The sequence below is a fragment of the Ctenopharyngodon idella genome, chromosome 8, assembly GCF_019924925.1.
Source record: "Ctenopharyngodon idella isolate HZGC_01 chromosome 8, HZGC01, whole genome shotgun sequence".
In the NCBI taxonomy this organism is placed as follows: Eukaryota; Metazoa; Chordata; class Actinopteri; order Cypriniformes; family Xenocyprididae; genus Ctenopharyngodon; species Ctenopharyngodon idella.
The window spans coordinates 9,193,306-9,218,402 of record NC_067227.1 but is presented as its reverse complement, the minus strand read 5'-3'; the positions used below and the strand labels follow the sequence as shown (position 1 = coordinate 9,218,402).

The 25,097-nt window shown below is 36.2% G+C and overlaps 1 protein-coding gene and 1 long non-coding RNA gene across 3 annotated transcripts in view; both read right to left on the bottom strand.

Annotated features, from left to right (window-relative positions):
* Positions 1-25,097, bottom strand: part of LOC127517883 (H-2 class II histocompatibility antigen, E-S beta chain) — a 79,379-nt gene that overhangs the window by 29,855 nt on the left and 24,427 nt on the right. The gene's annotated exons all lie outside the window — the stretch shown is intronic.
* On the bottom strand, positions 5,646-10,189 carry LOC127517886 (uncharacterized). 2 transcript variants are annotated; one of them, XR_007931393.1, is made up of 9 exons: positions 10,043-10,189; positions 9,555-9,614; positions 9,438-9,461; positions 9,142-9,221; positions 8,810-8,853; positions 8,702-8,740; positions 8,475-8,555; positions 6,517-6,551; positions 5,646-6,283 (listed from the first exon to the last, which is right to left on the bottom strand). It is a non-coding gene; the product is annotated as an uncharacterized LOC127517886 (long non-coding RNA). The 2 variants fall into 2 exon arrangements; XR_007931392.1 differs by having other exon boundaries at positions 5,646-6,286; positions 10,043-10,188.

The window sequence follows — 25,097 nt, the reverse complement described above, 5'->3', positions numbered from 1 at the left end:
TTGCTGCAAACTTTGCAAAAAAATGTTAAATTAGGGTGTGAAGGCACTGGAGTCACACGCCAGAGCGGAGAAACACAAGCTAGCCGCAAAATGCCTTCAGTGGACTCGGCCAATTAGCCAGTTTTGTGCCTCACCCCTTCCGTCGTCCTCCTCAGTGCCTGGTCCCTCTGGTCTCCAGCGCAATATCATCGCAGCTCTGTCGAACGACCTTCGGGGTACTTTTGGATTGACTGACACTACTAACGTTACACACGGTGACTAAACAACACTCATTTAATAGCACCGATGAGATTAGCGATCTCTTCCACACTCACTCACTATCTCTCTCTCTCTCTCTCTCTCTCTCACACACACACAAACACACACACATTCATCAGATCATCCATGTTAGATGCTCTAATTATCCCGAGGTAAGTATCTATCTAACATGGATGATCTGATGTGTGTGAGTGACTGAGTGTGTGTGTGCTACATGGGTTGTTACATGGGTTGGAGTAGCCTGTTCAATCTCTATTAGGCTATTAACATGCTGTTTTGTAATGTAAATAAATATGAGATGAAATCTATTCTATTTGAGGGTAAGTTTATTTTAGCCTATTTTCATTTTGGGCCTAAGGTTTTGGGCATTTAGCACGTTGTTGGGTGTGGAAGGTTACTAATGTGATTGCTTTATCTGTAAATTAAATTAATGCTTTTTTAATGACTGAATTCATTGAAATAAAATGATTTTTTCAGAATTTCTTTGATTTAAATATTTTTTTGGTAATGCGTCATGTAGGTCTTAAATTTCAATCTTTATGGTCTTAAAATGTCTTAAAAAGTTCTTAAATTTGACTTACTGAAACCTGCAAGAACCCTGGTATTGGGTCTTGGCTAATTTGCCACCCGGTTACCATTCAACTATATCTTCAAACTATCTTGCTGTTCTTTGCAAATCTGATGTTGTCAAGACTTATGGCTATGGAAAAGTGTTGGAGCCTCTTTTGCAAGACCTACAAGTTTTAGAACAGCATGATGTTTTCATTTCTCAGCTTGGTCAGTTGGTTAAAGGAACTGTCCAGTGTGTAATAGCGGACAACCTTGGAGCCCACTCAATAGGTGGATTTGTTGTTTTTCTGGAGGTTCAATATGTAGATTCTGCACTGGACAAAAGTCAGAATATCAAACTAAGGATGTCGGGTCGGGGGCTTTCCAACTTAGATCCAGAGATAACCATGATGCTCATGTACAGACAGCACAGGCGAATGAAAGTGTCTGCTGTGGTGTCAAAAAACAATGTGTTTTAACTGAGCACCTTTCACATTTTCATGTCAGCACTGGCTATCCTCCAGATATTGTGCATGATCTCTTTGAGGGTGTTGTTCCAGCTGAACTGGCGCATGGTATTAGTTTGTTGATTTCCAAAAAGTATTTTACTCTTGACATTCTCAATACACTGATACAGGCATTTCCATACAAATGGGGAGACAAAACTAATCGCCCACATGCCATACCATGCTCTTTTGCATCCAACAACACAATAGGTGGCAATGCACATGAAAATTGGACCTTGTTAAGATTACTTCCTTCTATTATTGGGCTGTTGTTGACAGATGATGAGCCAGCATGGCAGGTGATCTTAGATCTCAAAGATATAGTTGAACTGGTTGTAGCCCCTGTTCACACAGACGAGACGATTGCATATCTGGAGGCCAAGATTTTTGAATACAGACAGCGCTATCTTGAACTCTTTCCTCATGTCAAGCTCCTACCAAAGCATCACTATTTAGAGCACTATCCGTAAATGATTCGTTGCTTTGGACCTCTAATTGGACTATGGACAATGAGATTTGAAGCAAAACATAGCTTCTTCAAACAGGTTGCTCGTCACACTAATTGTTTTAAAAATATAGCTCGCTCGCTAGCTATTAAACACCAGTTCACACACATTCTTCGAGTCTCAAGAAGTCATCCTTGGAGGTCACAGATGTTTCAGTTATGCCTGTCGATGTCCTTAATGAGAGATTAATGTGTACACTGAAGCAAAGATACTCAAATGTGACTCAGGTTCATATGGCAAAAAATGTGTCTTGCAGTGGTATACATTACACTGAGGGGATGCTTATTGTACATGGATCTGTAGATGGACTGCCTGAATTCAATGAAATCCTAAAACTCCGTATTCATAAGGATAAGTTTTGTTTCCTAGTGAAACCTTTATGTACTTGGTACAGGGAGCATTATAGAGGGTTTGAGTTGACTGCCTTACCCAATACAGAGGTTGCCCTGATTGAGCTTGGTGACTTCAAAGACCCATATCCCCTTGTGGATTACATGGTTGGGGGTTTGCGTATGGTGAGCTTGAGAAGATTCATCATCATTGAAGGTTAGTATAATCCTTTTAGTCTAGTCTGTGGCCTGGAGGCCAATGTCTACCATATTGCTTAGGCTCTTTCTTGCAAAATCTCTGATTATATTTTAATTTCAGATGAAAATAAAAAAAAATGGATAATTTCTTGTTCTCTTCTCTTTTTCTCTCTTTTTTCCCCTCTAGTTTAAAGGTGTTCCATTATGGCGCATCCTGTTGCTATACGGATTATCTTTGGTGACGAGACTGACTCCAGGAAACTGTCCCTGATGTCTGGAATTCCAGATACTGTGGAAGAACTTAATTCTTTGATAAAGACAGTCTTTCGGCTGAATGAGGACTTCCGTTTGCAATACATGGATGCTGACTTCAAAGAGTTTATGAACTTAACTTCAGTTTCTGAAATTGAACACAAAAGTACACTGAAGGTGATATACCTGCCTGCATTGTCTCCTGTTGAGCTCCAGATCGATGAGCCCTGCATCACATTTTAGTGAATTTCAGTGAATTCATTTTGTGAAACTCCTACTGATTCAGAGCCACAAACCTCATCACTTGTCTCATCCTTTGATGATGTACAGTATGCATCTGCTCCTCACTCATCTACAGAAACTCCCTCAGGTTTGTCCCCATGGCCCAAAGCTTTTGTTGTCCATAAGTTTACTTATGACACAGAATTTGAGCTAAACATAAAGAATACTGAGTTTGAGGCCAATGGGACATACTTTAACCCTGGCCCAAAGCTGAAAAGTATCATTCTTAATGGCCTAGCCCAATAAATGTTAAAATACACAAAATATCCTAAAGACTATCAGTGTAAAGAGGTAGCAGCAGCTTTAACTAGGGTCCATCCTTGTTTGGGGCAACTTGGTTCCAAGACAGGATTTTGGGGATGGAAGCAGTCACTGAAGTACAAGATGCAAAATTATCGCACAAAGCTTGGCTGGCACAGACATCCTGAAATCCTTGTAAATTCCTTGAAGTACAAATGAAAAGGACAAGGCAAGGTTGCTGCCAACATCAAGAAACCAAGGAAGGCTGAGGTCAATTACATTCCTCTGCTTCCAAAAGGTGAATCCACAGAAAGCTTGGAGGACGAGAGAATTTCTTTATTGTCGGAAGTGAAAAAGCGTGACAATTTAGTGGTGATAAAAGCAAAAATGGAAAGAACATTTTCCCACAGACATCAGCTGATTGTGGAGCAAAAGCCCATGATAGAGGAGATCAAGATTCAATGGCCAGCTCTTTTTCAGCAGAGTGAAGTAAGTAAATGTTGTGTAGTGTTTTATTTTAGTCGTTATTGGGTTATTTTTGTAGTAAGAAGAATAAACACAACAAATTGCTGTGTTTTGTTTTTCATTTTGAAGGTGAACTCAGAGTTCATGCAGATCACTACTAAGCCGCTGCAATCAACGTTCCTATCAGAGCTGGACCACTTTTCAGATAAACTGATGCAGATCTTGAAGAGCAAAGGAGGAGTGAAGGGGCAAAAGATCAAAAATGCCCTGGCGATCACAGACTCGGTTAGTAGAAATGCATGCAATGTCTTCTTTATTGTGCAACTTTATGCATTTGGCTAAATTCTGTCTTGATTTTCCCTCTGCTGTAGTGTGACAACATAAACATCAGGAGAGAGTGCATCCTGAAAGGCCTGATCATCTACCTCACTGAAGATCCAGACTCTTTCTTCAAGGAGTATGTGGTATGTGAATTTTTCCCCCCAAGTAATAATAACAATTCTGTTAATACTTTTGTTTTATAATATAATATATGATTGATTATTAGATACTCAATTTTTTAATTGTATAGTAAAAAAAGTATGTAGTAGTGCAATATTTTTTTTTTAAATAAATTTTAATAAAATAATATATGTAATAGTAATAATTTTGCATGGGGGAGGGTCCTTATTTTTTGTCTTTAGCTGATCACATGCCTGATAGATGTATAAGCAGGGTTTTAAAGGTCCCATGGCATGAAAATTTCACTTTATGAGGTTTTTTAACATTAATATTAGTTCCCTTAGCCTGCCTATGGTCCCCCAGTGGCTAGAAAAGGCGATAGGTATAAACCGAGCCCTGGGTATCCTGCTTCGCCTTTGAGAAAATGAAAGCTCAGATGGCCCAATCTGGAATCTTCTCTATATGTCGTCATACGAGGAAAGGTTACCTCACCTTTTTCTGCTTTGCCCACCCATGAGAAAATGAGCTACTACCGTGCGAGGCGAGCGCAATATTTTTTTTTCTCGAGAGACATCATGGCTTGCAAACGAGCGAAGCATGGCAGTTGCTCAGTGTTTGGATGTACAAATGAACACCGAAGTATTTTTTTAGTTCCTTCATCCGAGCCTATGAAGAAACAGCGGGTCAGTTTTTTTTACGTTTTACAGCAGAAGCCGACAAGCACCCTTGTTGTTTGTGTACAGAAACCGATAAGTCCGTTTTAGCGAATCCGTGCACAGTATTCAGGTCAGGTGACAAGGCTTCTAGTCACTTCAAAAAGACGCGCTAGCTGAGGGAAGTTTTGTCAAAGCTGACTAAACGTGATCGAGGATTTATAATTTCGACTCCTGTAAGTCCTTGTACACCATACACGTCTTACATGCTGAACCCTTGGTTGTCCTTTTGCGTGCATGTGTGTGTGTGTGTGTGTGTGTGTGTATACGTGTGTGCCGATCTGTTAGTGTGTTACTTCCCAGCCGGCATTTCAACGTTGATTCACCGGTGAATAAACGTCAGGTACCATGGTTGAATCAACGTTGGATTACCTTTCGGTTTTGCAAATTGGATCAACGTTAATATTGTGACGTTGTTTCATCGTTGAAATTACGACGTTGTTTCACCGTTGATATCGCGTCGTGGTTTCACCGTCTCATGGTTGAATTAATGTTGGATTACCTTTCGATTTTGCAAATTGGATCAACGTTGAAAATGCGACGTTGTTTCACCCTCTTACCTTCAACATGGATGAATACACTATTTTACATTAAATTACAATCTAGTTTGCGTTTGTACTAACATGACAATACTAAATAATTACTGTACATGCACTAATAAATACTAAAAATACTGTATAAAACAAATAAACATCTCAACTTTGCAATGTTTAGAGGTAATATTAAAAACCTGTAGCATACAATATGAAAATGAAAGGGTTATTCTTCTACAATTACAGCACAAACCTTAAATCAAGGCTTTTCTAGCTCAAAATGATGCAGAAGTAAAATCTGTATTATGTACCCACATTCATGTGTACTATACCTTCAACTAGATTAAAAAAAAAAAAACTCTTCACAAGCACAAATTCTTAAATATTTTAATTATTTTTTTATTTTATTTTGAGAACATCATATGCAGTGTCTTTTTGTAAGACCGATAGACCTCAGTCCGTCTAGAGAGGGATTGCACTCCATAAGAAAACTGTAAATTTTAAAGATAAATCAAGAAATGCAGTATTCATCTTCCTACAAAGATGGTTGATGCTGTGGACCAGGGACCTTGACTTGCGTTGACTGTGGTGGTTGTGAATGTGATGACTGGCGAAGGATGTCGAAGAGGGAGGGTACCGATATTTCTGACCTGGAACTGCCTTTTGTGCAGTGGAGGTGTGTAGAACAGTTTGAGAATGGACACGGGCCGGGAGCCTGCAACAGAACCATGATGGTGGAAAAGGGGTATGGGAGCATGTGACTGCCTGCCTGAGTTTTGTTAATAGCTGGAGACAGCATTAGATTTGACAGAGGCAGCCACCTAGTAATTCACTATGCAGGAAAAATAAAACCCTGCCTTAAATTAAATACATTTAATATTTAAGGAGAAAAGCCTTGTTCAGTGCTTGGACACATAGTGTAGTTGTGGTTTGGGTGATCCAAGACAGTCGTAGCTCAAGGTCCTTTCTGATGCCGTCCCCTCCACTCTCTTCACTTGTCCACTGTCTTTACTGCTGTGTATATTAAAAACAAACATACATCAAAACATATTATCATTTTTAATACTTACACTTTACAGTTCATTCAGTTGCATCTACCAATGCAGGTTTATATTGTTTCCTCTGGGGGCTCCATATATTACTAATTATATGGAGAAACATTACACAAAGTAATCGAAAATCACAAAATGTTAATAAATCAATTAGAAAAAGAAGTGACAGTGATATAGACAACAATCTCTTACCAAATTGCCAGTAATCAGCCAGATGTTTGGTGAATCTACAAAAAGGAAAGAAATGGTTCACTGAAAAGTCCTTAAAATCAGGAATTAAATTTTTACTATAGACCTTTTCATATTTCCGGGTTTCTCAGAAGTGGAAGTCGTTATAGTTGGGTAAAAGTCTATGGCGGTGAATGAGGGAATAAATTAAATATATTTTTTGTGTTCCAGTTTTCTCAAATAGCAAAAGAAAAACTAAACAGTGTTTTCACAACTTTCAAAAAGATGAAAAAAATAGAGAGATTGATAACGGCAGTCAGTAGAGAGAAAGATGTCAACTTTACCGTCACTCCCATAGCTGCTACAGGAAATCGTATTGGCTATAAGTGAAATACACTAGAAAGTCTTTCAACAAACAAAGGTGGATCTTTAATTTCTTTATAATGTATGTTTCAGAATGGGGCATTTGTATGATTTGTACATATAAATAACCCAGTCTGTCTAACTGCATCACTATATACAGACATTACAGCTCAAACCATTCTGATGTTCTTTTTATCTAAATAAACAACATATTATATGACTCTTAAAGGGTTAGTTCACCCAAAAATGAAATTTCTGTCATTAATTACTCACCCTCATGTCATTCCAAACCCATAAGACATTAAGTAAGTTCATATAATAAGTTCATCTACAGAACACAAATGAAGATATTTTTGCAGGCCCAGAAAGATAGTAAAGACATTGTTAAAATAGCCCATGTGACTACAGTGGTTCAACCTTAATGTTATAAAGCAACCACAATACTGTTTGTGTGCAAAAAATAAAGCCGTTTTTTTTTCTGCACACAAAAAGTATTCTCATCGCTTCATAACATTAAGGTTGAACCCCTGTAGTCACGTAGACTATTTTAATGAAGTCTTTACTACCTTTCTGGGCCATAAAAAGGTAATAACGTTGCAGTCTATGAAGGGTTAGAAAGCGCTCAGATTTCATCAAAAATATCTTCATTTATGTTCCGAAGATGAACGAAGGTCTTACGAGTTTGGAACAACATGATTAATTAATTAATGACAGAAATTTTTGGGTGAAACTAACCCTTTAAGATACATGGCATAAAAAAAATCAGTGTTATATTTCATATACCTCAACGGAATTGAGGTAATTTGTTTTATTTGTTCTTATTTTATTAATATCTGTTTACTTGTCTTTTTTGTAAATTCAATTCAGTTTGAAATCAAGCTTTCTTGTGCTGCATGTGAGCTATTGCAACAAAGTTACCCTATTGTAAAGACACAAATACACAGAGTGAGCAAATATTTAAGTGAGAATGGTAATTGTAATTGAGCAATGTTTAAATATGTAAACAAAAGCCTATATTAAAATCTGTTCATCATATAAAGCGGACGTGTCTCTTCAGAAGACTTGAATTAAACCGCTCCATTCAAATTGATTACTATACTATAATTCATGCACTTCATAAATAAGGTGAAAGTGCTTTATTGAAAGTAGCAATTTTCTACTTAGATCTATGATTTGATTGAATATTGTTTGGTAATTCATTAAATATCGCCGGCTAAAAAGTAATTAGTAATTTGTAATTTGAGTAGTTTTTGAGAAGAGTAATTTGTACTTTTTACTCGAGTACTTTTTGACACCAGTACTCTTACTTGTAATTGAGTATTATTTTAGCAATGTAAAAGTACTTGTACTTAAGTACACATTTTCAGTACCCTTTCCACCACTGAAAGTCTCTAACGATAGACATTTTATTTCATGGTAATGATATATAATGTTATATCGCCCAGTCCTAAGCAATAATAAATGTCCAAGCTTATCGATACTGTGGCATTTCATAATTTAGCCCCAGGGCCCATTTAATAACAGGTTTTGGTACCCTCCCTACATATAAGTATATAAAGGATGAAAGCCTGTTGTGTCAGTCTTTTGATTTGTGGCTGTGCAGCTATTGTGAAACTCACCATCTTCATGTACTGAGTGTGAATGGCATCAAGGCCTTGTCCTGAAGAATCTCAGCACCATCTCATGAGATTACATCTCATCTGGTAACAAGAGTAAACATAATTTAAGGAACTCTAATGATATCTTTACCCCCTGATATTGCATTGGTGATATAATTCAAACATATCAGAGGCAAAGAGTATGAGCAATGAGTAAGCTGGCCAAATTTCTGTCGAAAATATCTTACATGCTTAAAGTTGTCAACCCCCTGAACCACAGTCAGCATCTATAAGTAAAAAGTATTTAAGTAACAAATAAAAAATACATACATGTATACAAACAAATAAATAAATACCTTTGAGTGGAACAGTATGACATCTGTCTCACTAGCAAACATAACTACAAACAGACATAGAGAAATACAATAAAATAGATTAATGACCATGATATCCTGTTATATTAGTTAAATAAATGATTATAACTACAAGCATTATAACATTTTATTTGTCACCAATGTTCCCTGATTTAGCTGATTGTTTAGCCTACAGGCCTTTCAAAGACAATCTCACTGAAACAACCTGGGGTTAATGATTTTAAAATGTGAGACTTCTTTCAAAAACATGTAAAAATCTTACAGACCCACAACTTTTCAGCAGTAGTGTACTGTATGTTTGAGGTTTTGCTTACTATAGTCATCTGGTTCATAGGCTTTGACAGGAGGTCGCTCAGCTCTGCTGGGGTGCAGGAGGCCATCAGCATGGAAGGATCTAGGAACATAACATGCAATTTGTCACAGAGCCAACATTATTTAGTATAAAATGCCAGGTTTTTTACAAGGAACCAAGCTAGAGCAGAGGTGGAATGCAGAAAAGAGAAATAATAATATACATAATATTAAAAATATATATATATATATTACTTAAGATAACAACATTTATATTTTTAGTTTTAGAATTCAGTATCGTACATGTAGTGTGACTTACATTTGGATGTCAAAGACTTCTTAACTAATAAGAAAATTGTAGATGCATGGTGATATAGGTTAGATATACTGTGAAATAAATGCATTTTAATGTATTTAATGAGCTTTCTCAGTTCACCTGTGTTTCCTCCTTCTCTGTCAGCTTCCCCTTTGTTGTAGAGGGGGTTTTCTGTCGCCCCTGAAATTGCAGAACATATTTTTATCCATATTTGTTTACCATTAGAGACCAAAACGTGTTTGAAATAGTTTTCGCGCTCCATGTAAGTGACGTCACCGATTAACGGTACAGCAACTTTAACATTAAATAAATTAGTTTACTATCATCCATTAACAATTTGCCAGCAAAACCTTTACAAAACTATTATAACATCTCATCTACACATAAAGATGCGATTAAAAGCCCAAACTTTCATTAAACAAGAGCTCAAAATACAGAGTTAGTAGCCAACCGCTTCTGAAAACGGTTGAGATGCTAACGGACTTTTTCGAAGACACTAAATAATTTCTTTGAAATAAATATTCAACAGAAGTGTATCAATTACACGTAAGAAAGGAATCAGGAACAGTTATATATATTATTTGTGTGATTTTATGGACTAAACTTACCTAAAATCAGTGAAAACAACAGCGAGACGGAGTCTTGCTGCTTGACGTTTCCCCGTTTCCATGGTAACTCAGATCCGCTCCAGGCTCTGGCGTTTGCTATCTAGGTAGTCTCGTGTAATCTCGCGATATCTCTTCAGACCGCAAAAAATGAAAATGAGCATATAATTTCTATTTTCTGAAATATCGACGTACCAACAAATTTACACAGAAGTGGCAAAATAGGCCTGAATCGACACATTTTTATTTCATATACATAACTATTATTTTATTATTATTATTATTATTATTATATAATATGGTTAAAAACTTGTTTTTTTTAAGGTATAGTCTGAGCTTATTTCAGCATTGATTTATAAGTGATTTTCTTAACCTATTTCAACCATTTTACATTTAATAATTGTTTCACTGTTGAAACATCAACTGACATTACTTCAACCATATTTCAACGTTGAATTTCGGTCATGTGTTGACTGGGCTTCAACCGTTTAGCATTCAATGTTGTACCAACGTTGTTTCACCGTTGAAACATCAACTGACCTTATTTCAACCACATTTCAACGTTGAAGGTCGGTCATATGCCGGCTGGGTTGGTTTTGTTTAACTCTGAAACATGAAATGTGGAGTTATCTGCTTTTGCTAAAAAACAAACTTTTAAAAAACATACTTTCAATGAACTTTAATTTTTTAATTTACCTGTATTTTTTGGAGTTATTATTACTTAATCAAAACAACCCAGCTGCAGTCTGATTGATATTACTTGGAATGCACAATAAAAAAAAAAATAAAAAAACATGATTTGTGAGAATTAATAAAAATGGAGTTAACGTAACTGTTTTTGCAAATGAACTCTTCATTTATTTATATATATATATATATATATATATATACACACAATAGCAAATCAGAGCAACATGAAAAGCCAACAACGTAGGCTACATGATAATATCTGTAACAGCATACATAAACAAACCAACTAAACACACATTGGCCATTGTGTTGACGCGCTCATCGCATATGTCTGTGATTGGCTTCAATGATTAATGCTTCAAAAACGTTTTAAATGGTCATCAATGACGCTCTTCACCGAGTGCTTACACAGATACACACGGGAGCACTTGAAAGCAGGCATCTATCGCGGACCAGTCCACTGATAGACGCCAGCTTTCAAACGCTCCTGCTTTCAAAACTCTTTTCAAATTCAAACACTTCTGTGTGCTTTCAAACGCTCCCGTGTCTTGATCATTGAAGCCGATCACAGACATATCCAATGAGCGTGTCAACACAATGGCCAATCAGAGGTGTTTATGAATCCACTCAACAGCGCTCAAAGCATCAAATTTTTAAAATTTCATTACCGGTTGGTACCAAAGTTGGTACATTTGACAACTCTATGTCCACCCAAAATGAAAACTCATTTATTCACCCTTATTTCATCCCAGATATGTATGCCTTTTCATTGTTCATCTGATCACAATAGAATATTTAGAAGTTTTCAGATCTGTATGTCCATAGAATGGAAGTAAATGGCAACCAACACTTTCAAGGTCCAAAAGTCAAATTTTGGCAGGATAATCATAATCCTTATTGAGTCAGTCACTCAGTGAAAGTCTTCTGAAGCAAAACGCTGTATACATTACACTACATATCACTGACCAGGAAATGCTCGCGCACACATGCACTCATGTCTGCATCAGTGATATGCATCTTTCATATTAAAACAGAATACAGATGAAACAGATCTGGTTTTGACAGTAAGTGACTATGTATTGTTAAAAACATTAATTTTGTTTTTGTTTTTTGAAAACACTCAGTGTTTTGCTTCAGAAGACTTTTTTGTGTGACTGAATCAATATTGATTACAATTATTCTGCCTAAATATGACTTTTGGACCTTTAAAAGTTTTTGTTGCCATTTACTTCCATTCTATGGACCTACACATAAGAAAATTTCCAAAAAATTATATAAATATATATATATAATTTCTTAATACTGTGTGTCGTTACCTGAATGATCTGACTGTTTTTTTGTTTTGTGATGGTTGTTCATGAGTCCTGTGTTTGTCCTAAGCAGTTAAACTGCCCAATGTTCTTCAGAAAAATCCTCCAGGTCCTGCGGATTCTTCAATTTTTCAGCATCTTCTGCACATTTGAACCCTTTCCAGCAGTGACTGTATGATTTTGAGATCCATCTTTTCACACTAAGGACAACTGAGGGACTCAAACACAAACATTCACCGATGCTCCAGAAGGAAACACGATGCATTAAGAGTCAGGGAGTGAAAACTTTTGAACAGGATGAAGATGTCCAAATTTTTCTTATTTTGTTTAAATATAATTTTTTTCATTTAGTACTGCCCTTCGGAAGCAACAGAAGATACTTACATGTTTCCTGGAAGACAAATTAATTACAATTTACCTCGATCTTTAAATTCAAAAGTTTTCACCCCCCGGTTTCCTTCTAGAGCATCAGTGAATGTTTGAACCTTTTTTAATAGTTTTGTCTGAGTGCCTCAATTGTCCTCAGTGTGAAAAGATGGATCTCAAAATCATTCAGTCACTGCTGGAAAGGGTTCAAATATGCAAAAAATGCTGGAAAACTGAAGAATCTGCAGGACCTGGAGGATTTTTCTGAAGAACAGAGCTCAGTTTAACTGCTCAGAACAAACAAGGGACTCAAGAACAACCATCACAAAACCAAAAAACAGTCATGGATCATCTAGGTAACCACACACTGTATTAAAGGGTTAGTTCACCCAAAAATGAAAAAATTTCATTTATTACTCACCCTCATGTCGTTCCACACCCGGAAGACCTTCATTCATCTTCGGAACAAATTAAGATATTTTTGTTGAAATCCGATGGCTCAGTGAGGCCTGCATTGCCAGCAAGATAATTAACACTTTCAATGTCCAGAAAGCTACTAAAGACATATTTAAAACAGTTCATGTGACTGCTTTATGAGCTTTACGAATCTTTTGTTTTGAATCAGTGGTTCGGAGCACTTATCAAACTGCCAAAGTCACGTGAACTATTGACTTTTGATTATATAACACTTATGATGTAACAAAGACTCTTTTACTGAAATCATGTGATTTTTGCCGCTCTGAACCACTGATTCGAAACAAAAGATTCATAAAGCTTTAAAGCTTCCTGTAGCAGTGTTCTGAAATTGGCCATCACTCGATATTGTGGAATAAAGTCGCTATTTTGTTATTTTTGGCACACAAAAAGTATTCTTGTCGCTTCATAACATTAAGGTTGAACCACTGTAGTCACATCAACTGTTTTAAATATGTTTTAGTAGTTTTTTGGGCATTGAAAAAGGGAGTGTTATTGCTGGCGATGCAGGCCTCACTGAGCCATCGGATTTTATCAAAATTATCTTAATTTGTGTTCTGAAGATGAACGAAGGTCTTACGGGTTTGGTGAGTAATTATTTACATAATTTTCATTTTTGGGTGAACTAACCCTTTAAGTTTCAGATTGAAAGCAATGCAATTTGCTGATTACTTTTAAAATAAAAATGGTTAAGCCCAGCTGAATTTGACCCAAGTGTTTTGTGTTATTGTCCAGGCCACTGAGGATGCAGAAAATGAAATTGCAAACACAGTCATGGGGATTTACACAATCCGAAGAGGAGATTCTACAGGAACAGAAGACATAGGAGTTGTGATCGAGGGCATTAAGGTTTTGAGCAACCTAGACTTCGTAATCTTGGCATTCATCATGCTGTTCGGTCTCATTTATGCACTTGATCTAAGCTTTCCTGACAACTTCAAATACACCTTCGATTTTATCCAGAAAATCCTAACTTGGATGGACATAAGCTGAATGCAAAGATCCAACAGCTTAAAATTAAGCTGTTTGCATGAGATGTACACTTTTGAGAACACATCGTTGCAAATTAAGGATTGATGAGTATACTGAGTTGTTTACATACTTGCACTTACACACCACACACACATAAAGTATAAATATGTTTATTTTTGATACACTTCCCTTCCCTTTTGATACACTTCCCTTTTTTTCTGTTTCGAGTTATACAAGTCATTAGGCCATACATGTATATGTTACTTGTAATATGGGTCAAGTTTTATTATTACACAAGTTTATGTTATTAATAGTCAAGTTTGTTTTGACTTTGCAATATTTAGTTTACATACTGGCACGCACACACAAAAAGTACAAGTTGTTTTTTTTTTTTTTGTTGTTGTTGTTTTTTCTTATTAATTGGAAAAGTAAACCAATACATGTATTTCTAGTTAGTGGTTCTAGTCTTTTTAAAGGGACAGTTCACCCAAAAATGAAAATTCTGTCATTCACTCACCCTCAAACAGGTTTGGAACAACCCAAGGGTGAGTAAATGATGACAAAATTTTCATTTTTGGGTGAACAATTAAGACAAGCCGTTATGCATATGTATATATGATTCTTACATTTATTTTAGAGTCAAGTTTTTTTTTTTTTTTTTTTTTTTTTGACTGTTATTAAGTCAAGTTTCCAGACTGGATAAAAGGTTTTTAAAAATATGTACTTTCACTGTCACAGCTAGCTTGTTTGGTTAAATAATAAAAAAAAAAAAAAAAAAAAAAAAAAAAAAAAATTAAATAAATTTTACAGTAAATAACTATTGCACACCTGTTTGAGTTTTAAATAAAAATATTTCAGCCAAGATTTGTCTTGTGTCTGTGGGGTACAAAAGAAGGATTTCTTCATAATATTTGATTTTCCAATGAAATGTTTTAATTCAAGTTTGACAAGCATAAAATAATTTTATAAGTGTATCAATTTAATTTAAAGTATTTGATCAAATTGAGTTGGACCAACTCAATTAAGTTGGTTCAAACTGAGTTGGACCAACTCAATTACATTTCATTGCATGAATTTGTTTTTTATGAGTTGGGGCTACACATATTTATTGGATGAAACTCATTGGACAAACTCAGTTTAATTGAGGGCATGTTATTTTTTTGAGTGTATAAAAACCATGGTTAATTTTGGGATCGTTGATACCGGGTTGGTCTCTCAAATACATAAGATAAATAATAAGGTTTTACTTCATTAAAAAGTGACATTTACACATTTTTTTGGGTGTTGATCAGGGCAAATGAATAATTTTCACCTTGATAATAATAATACAAATGTGTAGGCCATGTCACGTTTGTCTCGTTTCTTAACATGGACTTGTATGCTCAGTGATCGTCAATACAGCAATATTCCATTTTTATCGGTTTAATGAAACCCAAAATAGGTTGTGGCTTTTATGATTTTTACGGTTATTGCGTGTCACCATCCGGGTATTTCTCCACTAGACATGTTAAATCAAACGTGCAAGTTTCACGTCTGAGGGGCTTAAACCGTGACAGCTACAAGTTTTCCAAAGTGGACCAACGTGATTATTTCACGTCTTGCCATGATACCGGGTTGCACTAACACTTTGTTCATAAACTCCAGAAAATGTCATAGGATTTCCAAAATCAGGTAATGTTTCTACACCTCTCTTCTGATTAAAGTCAGTATGCCACAACTCTTCTTCGTCAAATCCATACATTCTTTCTGCTTCCATATCAGAGCATGTATCAATTGAGAAATCTTCATGAACAACTGGAAAAGATTGAGCATCATAAAACTTAATTCTTGGGGTTGACAATGTATAAAGTTATTTTATTGCTAAAGTAAATAAAAGTAACATGTATAACAAGTAACCAAGAAAACAAAAGATTAGGGATTCCTTTTTGTGTTAATATACTCATTTTATAATATGAAGTATGAGGTTTTTTATTTTAATTGCTTTGGTACTATAGCTCTAAGTGACAATTTTTCAAAACTCTTAGTGTAAGGGAGGATAGGCTTAAGGAGGAGGAATGTCTGGCTTGATCACATCAGGGGTGTCTATTAGAACACAGAGTCCAGGAGTACAGTTCCATTTGATCACTTTATTCATCCAATGAAACAGGTAGAATAGAACAACTGAGCAGGGAGTACATTTTTTTTTTTTTTATCATGAACACACACATTACAAACATCAGGCAGCTCCAAAGCCTCTCTGTCTATTGTGCATTAATGCAGGCATTTATAAATCAGGATCCATTCTTACACAGCTGCAGTGATTGGTTAATTAACAGAGGGCGTATACAAATCAATAAACAGCTAATTGCAGAGAAACTGGGCAAATGAAATTGGGGCATGGGCAAACCAGGAAAAGGAGTGTAAATAATGACAAAAATAAAGGAAGTATTAATCTTTAATACACTTATACCAATAGTAGGCCTACAAATAGTAGCCAAACAGATTATAAAATACTTTTTTTTTCTTCACTATTATCAATTATCTATTATCAATTGATTTTCAATAAGACTTGCAAGAACAGTAGCAAAGATTAAAAAAAAACCCCTGCAAACTGTAAAATGATCTCATATGCCACAATATGGTTTTAAGAGACACAATCACAAAATAACTTTTCACCACACCAAACATGTTTAAAGTAATAGCTTGCCATTCTTATGTAATTCACATAAAACTTTAATTTACATTCATTGTTCAGTTTATCTCAATAGATTTTAAACATTTCTCAAAACTAGACTGACTGTCCAAAATTATCACAGCCAACTGAAGTGAATTTATAAATTACATTTTCAGTGATTTATTGTTCATTCAATAATCATGACTTGTCATGCAGAACTGAATACGCTCCGCCTGTGGTCACATGTTTTTATTGCTAAAACTGACCGAAACGCGTCCGATGCTACCAATAAACATTACCGATGCTCAAACGACATCTTGGACAAATGTAGCTCAGCTGTGTGAGCAGAAGCGTTGCCAGGTCTGGCAAGAAATAGAATAGTGTACAAATGTATTCGGGGATTGCATTTGTTCAGTACAGTGTTGTTCAGTGCAAGATTTTGATGTTATTTAAGCTAAAATAAAGTAAGGGAAAATATTTGCACTAACCGTTAAAAAATAATACTGTATGTTACTATGATAGAGACACTGTTTATATTTTTTGTTAAGTATGGCAAAAGTATTTTAGTTATGAAATTTGAAGTAAATGAGAAATAATGCAAAGGAAAGTAAATTTTCAGAAATTTTGCACTTTCTTGTGCTTGAATGTTAAAATGGCCCTCCTATGAGGTGTCAATCACAGCAACAGCTCCCAGCCAATTTGAGTTTTAGACCCCTGCTATAGTTCATGTTTAGATAAGGAGTTAAGGAAGTTTTATGTTATTTCTTTTTTTTTTTTTTTTGGATTTGTAACCCGAAGGTTGCGGGTTTGAGTCTCAGTACCGGCATGTACTGTAGGTGGGGAGTGAATGTATAGCGCTCTCTTCCACCCTCATTACCCACACCTGAGGTGAGACCCTTGAGCAAGGCACATAACTCCCAATCGCCCCCCGGGCGCCGCAGCAAAAACAGCTGCCCACTGCTCCGGGTGTGCTTACAGTGTGTGTGTTCAATACTCACTGCTGTGTGTGTGCACTTGGATGGGTGAAATGCAGAGCAAAAATTGCTTTCACTTAACTTAATCTCAAAAAGGAAATGGATGTCGTAAGAGGCCTGACAAATTCATGGCGTTCTGATGTAACGAGCATGTGTGTTTACACCAAAGAACCAATCTGTGTAATGACAAGAAAAGTTCTGGATGTGATGTCTGAATGTAGGCTACCGAACAGTTAGAAATTACTGACATCATATGTATGTGTACATTTGTAACGGATGTTTGTGTCTCACTGCGCTCAAACAATGCTGATGATAATACCACCAGTGAAATTGTTAAAACGCTAGTCAATCACGCCCTAGACCGAAACATGATAGCCTGCAGAGATTTTCTTTTCTGGCTAGACCACCTGTAATGTCGTTATTACTGTTTTATTTTATGTATGTAAAGTCATTTCTTCAATGTGTATTCAACAATGTTGATATAAAGGACTGAATCACTTGTTGTTATACCATGTCTGAGCACATTAAAAACATTACAGAACCTCTAACCCCCGTATCATTGGGCAGTAAAACGTCTTTATAGCATTTGAAGTCATTTAAATGTTTTACAAGCTACAATGTTTCAAAGATCTTTGCTCTGCATTCTATACCGCAAAATATAATATAGTATGTAAAATGACTCAAGAGGATGGTTAAACCATCATTTTATTTAATCAACCAAATGCTACGAACACAGAGATGCAGAGAACAGCGAGAGCGCTATTTCAACGTTACATTACACCTAAATGTATAGGAAACATAGTTTTTTGGACAAAATGGAACAGGTAAAATGATAAAGGAAAACAAATACGCTCAAAATTACAATAACAGACGAAAGAAGAATGGAGATGTTAAAAAAATGAAGCCGTGGTAAAACACTGTTTCAGAAAAATGTGAATAAAATCAAAGAAACAAAATTTATGAGGACAAGAACGGTAGTGCCCCTTAACATGTGGATAAAGTCAAGATATCTAACTATCGTGAGTTAGGTATTTGAGGTATACTTACCTGGGGTCAGTCTGGTTTGTGAAAGAGTTAGAATCATTTGATGAAACGTTTTATTAAAGTCAACACAGAGGACATCTTGAATGACAACCTAATCATCTCCTGACACCTTTGTAAATGAATAAAACTAATATTTAAGTGGGGCAAATATTTAAAATTGTAAAAAATTATGAGATGTTAAACAATTTTGATTGTATGCGGATCAGGGATAAAAACCACTTACCATAATGGCTTCCTAAAAGAAGAATAAATTATTGAGACAAACGTGACAACACATTGCCTGGATAAAAACCTAAAAGGCAGCCACCTAAATGACATAGTTTTGGAGCGGACAAAATAAAACAGCCTGAATCAACTAACCTTTCCCTTAAAATAACCGCTTATCAAGTTTACTTTTTATTCAAGTCCTGTTTAGAGTACAATTAAAATATTTTTTCACGACTGATAGGCCAGAAAGACGACATCAGTTTTAGAGTATCAAAGAGAACAAATGATAAATTAACAAAAATTGTAAACAGGGTGATAGTCTGATAGTGGAAAAAATGGCATTTACAATCTTTTGCAATAGATCAGATGTTTACATTATAGCTACATGTATCTTATATGTTGTACACATATAGTAAATTGCGTACATATAATACCTCTATAATGATTGTTTAAATTTCTTCTTTACAAGGGTATGCAATATCCAATGTTATAGTTCTCAAATGAGCTTGCATTACAACAGCGTGGCATAGACTCTAACAAAACTGTATACTATAATACACATATTCTTTAACGTCATGATGGGATGTTGAAAGAAACAATTCATTAAACAGAATTGGTTTTGTCAAAAGTTCAGTCATACATCTAAAAAGATGCTTAAATGAATGGTCTGTGTTCATCACACATGTGATGATTTGCAAAAACTTACACTGACGGCAACCAGAGAGGAGTATTCAGCTAAAAACATATACAGTCCGACAAATAAAATGCTGCTAGTGATCTTGATAGTCTTTATAATGTGACTAAGACTAGTGAAGGGGGTAAAAATGCCTATCATAATAGATCAAGAGTGGACTTCTGTATGCAGTATAACACTTTTCTTACATGATGTCACTGCTTTCTTAGTTACTAGGCCTCTTGAATTTAGATGTGAGAATTTATTGTGCTCACATAATTTGTACAAAGATCATGTTTGAGATGTATCTATAGCTTTACTTCAGTGTGTAACTTTGGATAATTGCACTACAAGAACTATCAATTTATTTTCTTCGTAACTGGGCCCTTTGCATTTCTGAAAATATCATAACTGTATAAAATATTCTCATTGAGTTTTGTGTTCGCATATTTTCTACAAAGAACATGTTTGGCTTTTATCTGTAGGGGAAAAAAGCAATGTCAGTAAGCTATATTCAATATCTATTTTTTTTAAATAAAAAATAATAATCTAAGAAAATTGTTATAAACAGTTGAGACACACTTGTACACTGGTACAACTATTTAATGTCATGTTGGTTGCTAAAATCTGGATTCTGATCTAAAGCATTACTAAACCCTTCAAAAATGGTGTGAACCCTTGATACTAATGTACAAATATTGTATAATACATGTTGAACATTACCAAAACTTTTAAATAAGTCCTATTCCAACACCACAGGAAAATAATTTTTGTCTAATAGAAAGAAAAACAATGTGTTATCTGGTTTAGTTGAATTTAAAAACAAACAAACAAAAACATTTTTCTTAAAAACATTGTGTCAAAAGAATTTGGTAACATGATTCTCTTGTTTCATCATGTATTAACTTCATATCTAACAAGCTGATAATGGTAGCATGAACCTAGAAATAACAACCGTGAATTTTATAAAACAAAAAGAAACAGTTAATGGCACTGTGTCAGAACACATGGTATGAAGATACGTTTGCTTTTGATATCTGATTGCAGATAACTTTTTATTTAAACTTTAAAGCAATATTGTCTTTAGAAAAAGTGTAATACAGTATTTGATTTTGGGTAAAACTGCCTTGCATATGTAATGTTTTCACCCATTGTCCTGAACCTTTGGCTATCCTTAATGGTTTCATTGTGAGAGGGACTGTTTGGAGTAAGGTAATCCCTATTTGTTAAAAACATTGCAGCACACCTATTTGTCAACATTATTCTTTTGGTTTACTTTATATTTACTACGAATTTAAACTTTATAGAAATAAAAGTAAATCATATAGATCTATGAGATGTTTACATGTGAGGTTTTTTAAACATATTTAACAGCAAAGATATTTTCAAGCACAGAGTCTGATGTGGACATAACAGGTAGAGGATTTGGCCTGATCTTTGGTTTTTAAGCACAATTAAATATTCTCAAGAGACCCACTGATCCTGAAGTCACGTCTCTGAAAGACCTCGGATGTGTAGATTGACTCGATTGAAAAATGTTGTTTTGTAAATAACACAGTTGAAATGAATGACTTCTTGTAGGGTGTTTAACAGGCTGCAAAATTGTTGGGAGTCAAGTTTCATGTGTCCTGCTAGCAGGGCCGCGTTATCCTAATGGGCAACATGGGCTGCAGCCCAGGGCCCCGAACACTAGGGGGCCCCCGAGAAAAAAATTATTTTGCGTTTTAAAACAAGTTATGATCGAGGTAATTATGCCTACGTAGAGCATCGTTGCCACACACAAATCAAGATTCACAGCGGGCATGCAGTAAATACAGGACATCATCACCATGTCGAATGAAAATGTAGGCCTAAGAAAATATGACAGTGGCGCTAAAAAGAGAAAAGAGCAGCAACAACAACAACAACAACAAAAAAAAGAAAAACAGAGAAATGAAGAAACTCTGAGAAAAATACCAAAGCTTACGACTTTCTTTAAAAAAAATTCAGAAGAACCCATAGAAGTTGATACTGCCGACAGAAGTAAAGACAACGAGACTAATGCCCTATCAGATTCAGCTACAACATCAGCCGCGGAGCTATGCGAATCTGTTGAGACATCGGCGGCCTCGGCCACAGATAGGCCGAATATAGGCCGCCGCCTACCCCCTCCTTCAGCCAGCACTTCTGAATCAGGTGATGATGATGATGATGCAACTGATACAGGCCAGCAGTTTTCTCCTATTAAAGAACACATTACATCCACTGATGTTGCTTGTTGGAGCCTTGCTGTCACCGAGGAATTGCGTTCTTACTGGGTTAGTAAGAGTGTAAAAGCATCCCTGTTGTGTCAAAATAAAGACACACCATTCCATGCATCAGAGCGATTTTACAAAAACCAGAAGAGGTGTTTAAGCAAAACCTTGTTTACTCGCTCTATGCGTAATGGCGAAACTGTTCAAAGAGAATGGCTTGTTTATTCTCCTTCGACTGGAAACGTGTATTGCTTCTTTTGTCGGTTATTTGGGCAGTCTGTGAGTTCTCCATGCGTGCGCGCGTGCGGAGGAACATGAATCAAGTCGGCCTCATAGAAATGCCATGCTTACATGGTTGGCACGGACACAGGCTCGTGGAATAGATGCAGAACTGAAAGAGCAATGTGAAGACGAGCAGAAATATTGGCAAGACGTTCTAAAATGGGTGGTTGCGGTGATACAGTTCCTTTCAGAACGCGGCCTTGCATTCCGGGGAGACGTTGAGACGATCGGGTCTCCAAACAATGGCAATTATTTAGGGATACTTGAACTTCTTAGCAAGTTTGACCCTTTTCTTGCAGAACACATGAGAACATATGGAAATAAGGGAAGGGGAACTACATCTTATCTATCTAACACAGTATGCGAGGAATTTATTGCACTGATGGGACAGAGAGTTCAAGCTGAAATAATTCTTCAAATACAGCGCTCTAAATATTTTTCCCTAATAGTCGATTCCACCCCCGACTTGGCACATGTGGACCAGATCACCTTTGTGGTATGTTATGTTACTACAGAAGGGGAAATATTCGAACGCTTTCTAAAATTTCTACCCATATTTAGTCACACGGGAGATTCACTTTTTAAGTCTGTATTAGGGATTCTAAATAAGATGAATCTTGATATTAAAAACTGCAGGGGCCAGTGCTATGATAATGCGTTAAATATGTCTGGTCTTTATAGGGGTTCGAGGGCTCACATTTTAGGAGGTGAACCCATTAGCTGACTGGATACCCTGCGCTGCTCATTCACTGAACCTTGCTGGAATGAACAGTGTTGCTTGCTGCAGTGAGACAGTTTCGTTTTTTGGATTCATACAGTCATGTTTTAATCTTTTTCGGCATCCCCTAGGCGATGGAAAGTTTTTATGGATGGACTTGAATTAAACGAAAACTGTCGCCTGGAGACATTAAAAGGACTGTCCGACACCCGATGGGCCGCTCACACGCAGGCCACCAAGGCCCTTTTACTGCATTATAAAAAGATAATGGATGTCTTGCTTAACTTGTCAGCAGACGACAGTCAAAACCCTGCTACTCGAAATGAAGCTTAATCTCTTGTGAAAAAAATGGGTCGTCTTGAGACTGCATTTTTATGCATATTATGGAACAAGATCCTGAAAACTTTCAGAAAACGAGCTCCATTCTACAAAAAGTAGACCTGGATCTAGTGGCAGCTGTAGAAATGCTTCGGTATGCTTCAGTCACTTTCGTTGAAAATTTACGCGAGCAGTTTGAAGAGTTTGAGATGATGGCTAAACAAATGTCTGTCACCCAAGAATACAGAACCGCAACCAGTCGCAAAATAAAAAGGAAAACAAGAGCAGATGAATCCACAACTCCCGATCATATTCTCACGGACAGTGAAAAGTTCCGTGTTGATGTGTTTCTTGTCATTATTGACAACCTGATCAGTATGTTACAGAGAAGGTGTAATGCATACGAAGAAACCTGCCGCTACTGGGGCTTTTTAACCCGTCTAAAAGGCATGCCAACTGAAGAGATGCGCGCGGCCTGTCGGAATCTCGTACAGAAATACTGTGAAGATCTACAGGAGCATTTAGATGATGAACTTGTGCAGTTATTGTGTTTTGCTGCTCCTTGACCAATGACCTCTCGCCTAGAAATTTAATGCTTATCGTCAAAGAAAAGCAGCTCCAGCTCCCAAAGCTGCGTTAGCCCAGGGCCCCGCGAAGGCTTAACGCGGCACTGCCTGCTAGTGTGATCTCTCCCAAAGGTTGCTCAAGGGACCAGCAGACAGACTCAGCACAGATAAGTGACTGATCTAAATCACCTCATCACCCTATATCCCGAGACCAACATTAATGATTGTTGAGGACCACTCACAAAGATGTGACTAAAGATACAACTTAAGCTAAATAAGAGCAATGTTGAGTCCTCCTTTTTTATGTCGATGTGCGAATTGCATCTGCGAGTCGTCAAACACAGGCACCTTCATGTTTGGATTTTTTTTTTTTTTTTTTTTAAATCAAATCAAATATTTCTAGTTTATTTTAAGACATGCAGATTTCTCAAACTTAACACTAACCCTTCTGCTTGAATCTTTGAGAAATAAGATCTAAGTTGACTAAGTACAGGTTTTTAGAACAGACGTTGCTTAATAATTATACTTTAGGTTAAATTTAAGCAAAATCATCTCTACCATTGAGCATCAGATGTAATCCTGACACTGTAGACTTCTAAGAAGAATATTTGATTTTTATTAAAGATTGGATTTAAACAACCTTTTAATTTTAAAAGATCATGTTTAAGTTTAAGATTGTGCTTTGAAATAAATTTAGTACAAAAACACTCACTCTAGAAAGTGACACAGAGGCTCATCTGGTCTGACTCCACCCTCCCAACTCTGTGAGGGTGTTACGGACAGAATAGCAGGAGACACAGATAGCAAGTAGATGGTGGTTTTATTGGAGAACAGCATGGTAAACACAGTAATGCAGGTAAGTAGATGGTAGATGGAGACTTAATGGAGTGAATGCTGAACACTGATACAGTCCTTGTCTTACTGGCTTGCAGATCGTGGCTGGGGTGATGGCTGGAGACAGGATGAACAAACAATGAAGGTGGGTACACTCACACACAGACAAAGAAGCACGGAGACTGGGAAAACACACTGGAGTATAATAGGTAAGTAATTCTGAAGTCTTGGAGATCAACATGAAGTGTCCTTCGTTAGAACAAGACCAGACAACTGACTGAGGTGAGTGGTGTGCTTTTAAGTCTGTGGTGATGAGGTGCTGATGGGGAACAGATGTGTGTGTTTAGTACTCTGGTGAGGGAGTGCGCTGTGATTGGCTGATGGTGGAGCCTGGCGGGTCTGTGACAGAGGGTCTTAACTATTCATTTCACACTGGAGTTTATTCCTGGGAGGATCTAGGAGTGTTTTATGAATGATAAACTATTTACTTTTAATTTTTTATAATTGCAAAAAGAACTACTTCTTCGGCTCTCTGAAAATGTAAGGTTTTTAAAATATATATTTTTATTTTTATTTATATATTAATTTAGCTAAAACTAAACTATGTTTAAATTGTTTAAATACTTTTTTAGTAACATATTTGATATTATTTATTGTGTTACATATTTTATTATTTCATTTTAAAATAGAGATAAGTTCCTTTTATAAAACTAGCTCGAGGCATCATAGGTTCTGAATGTATT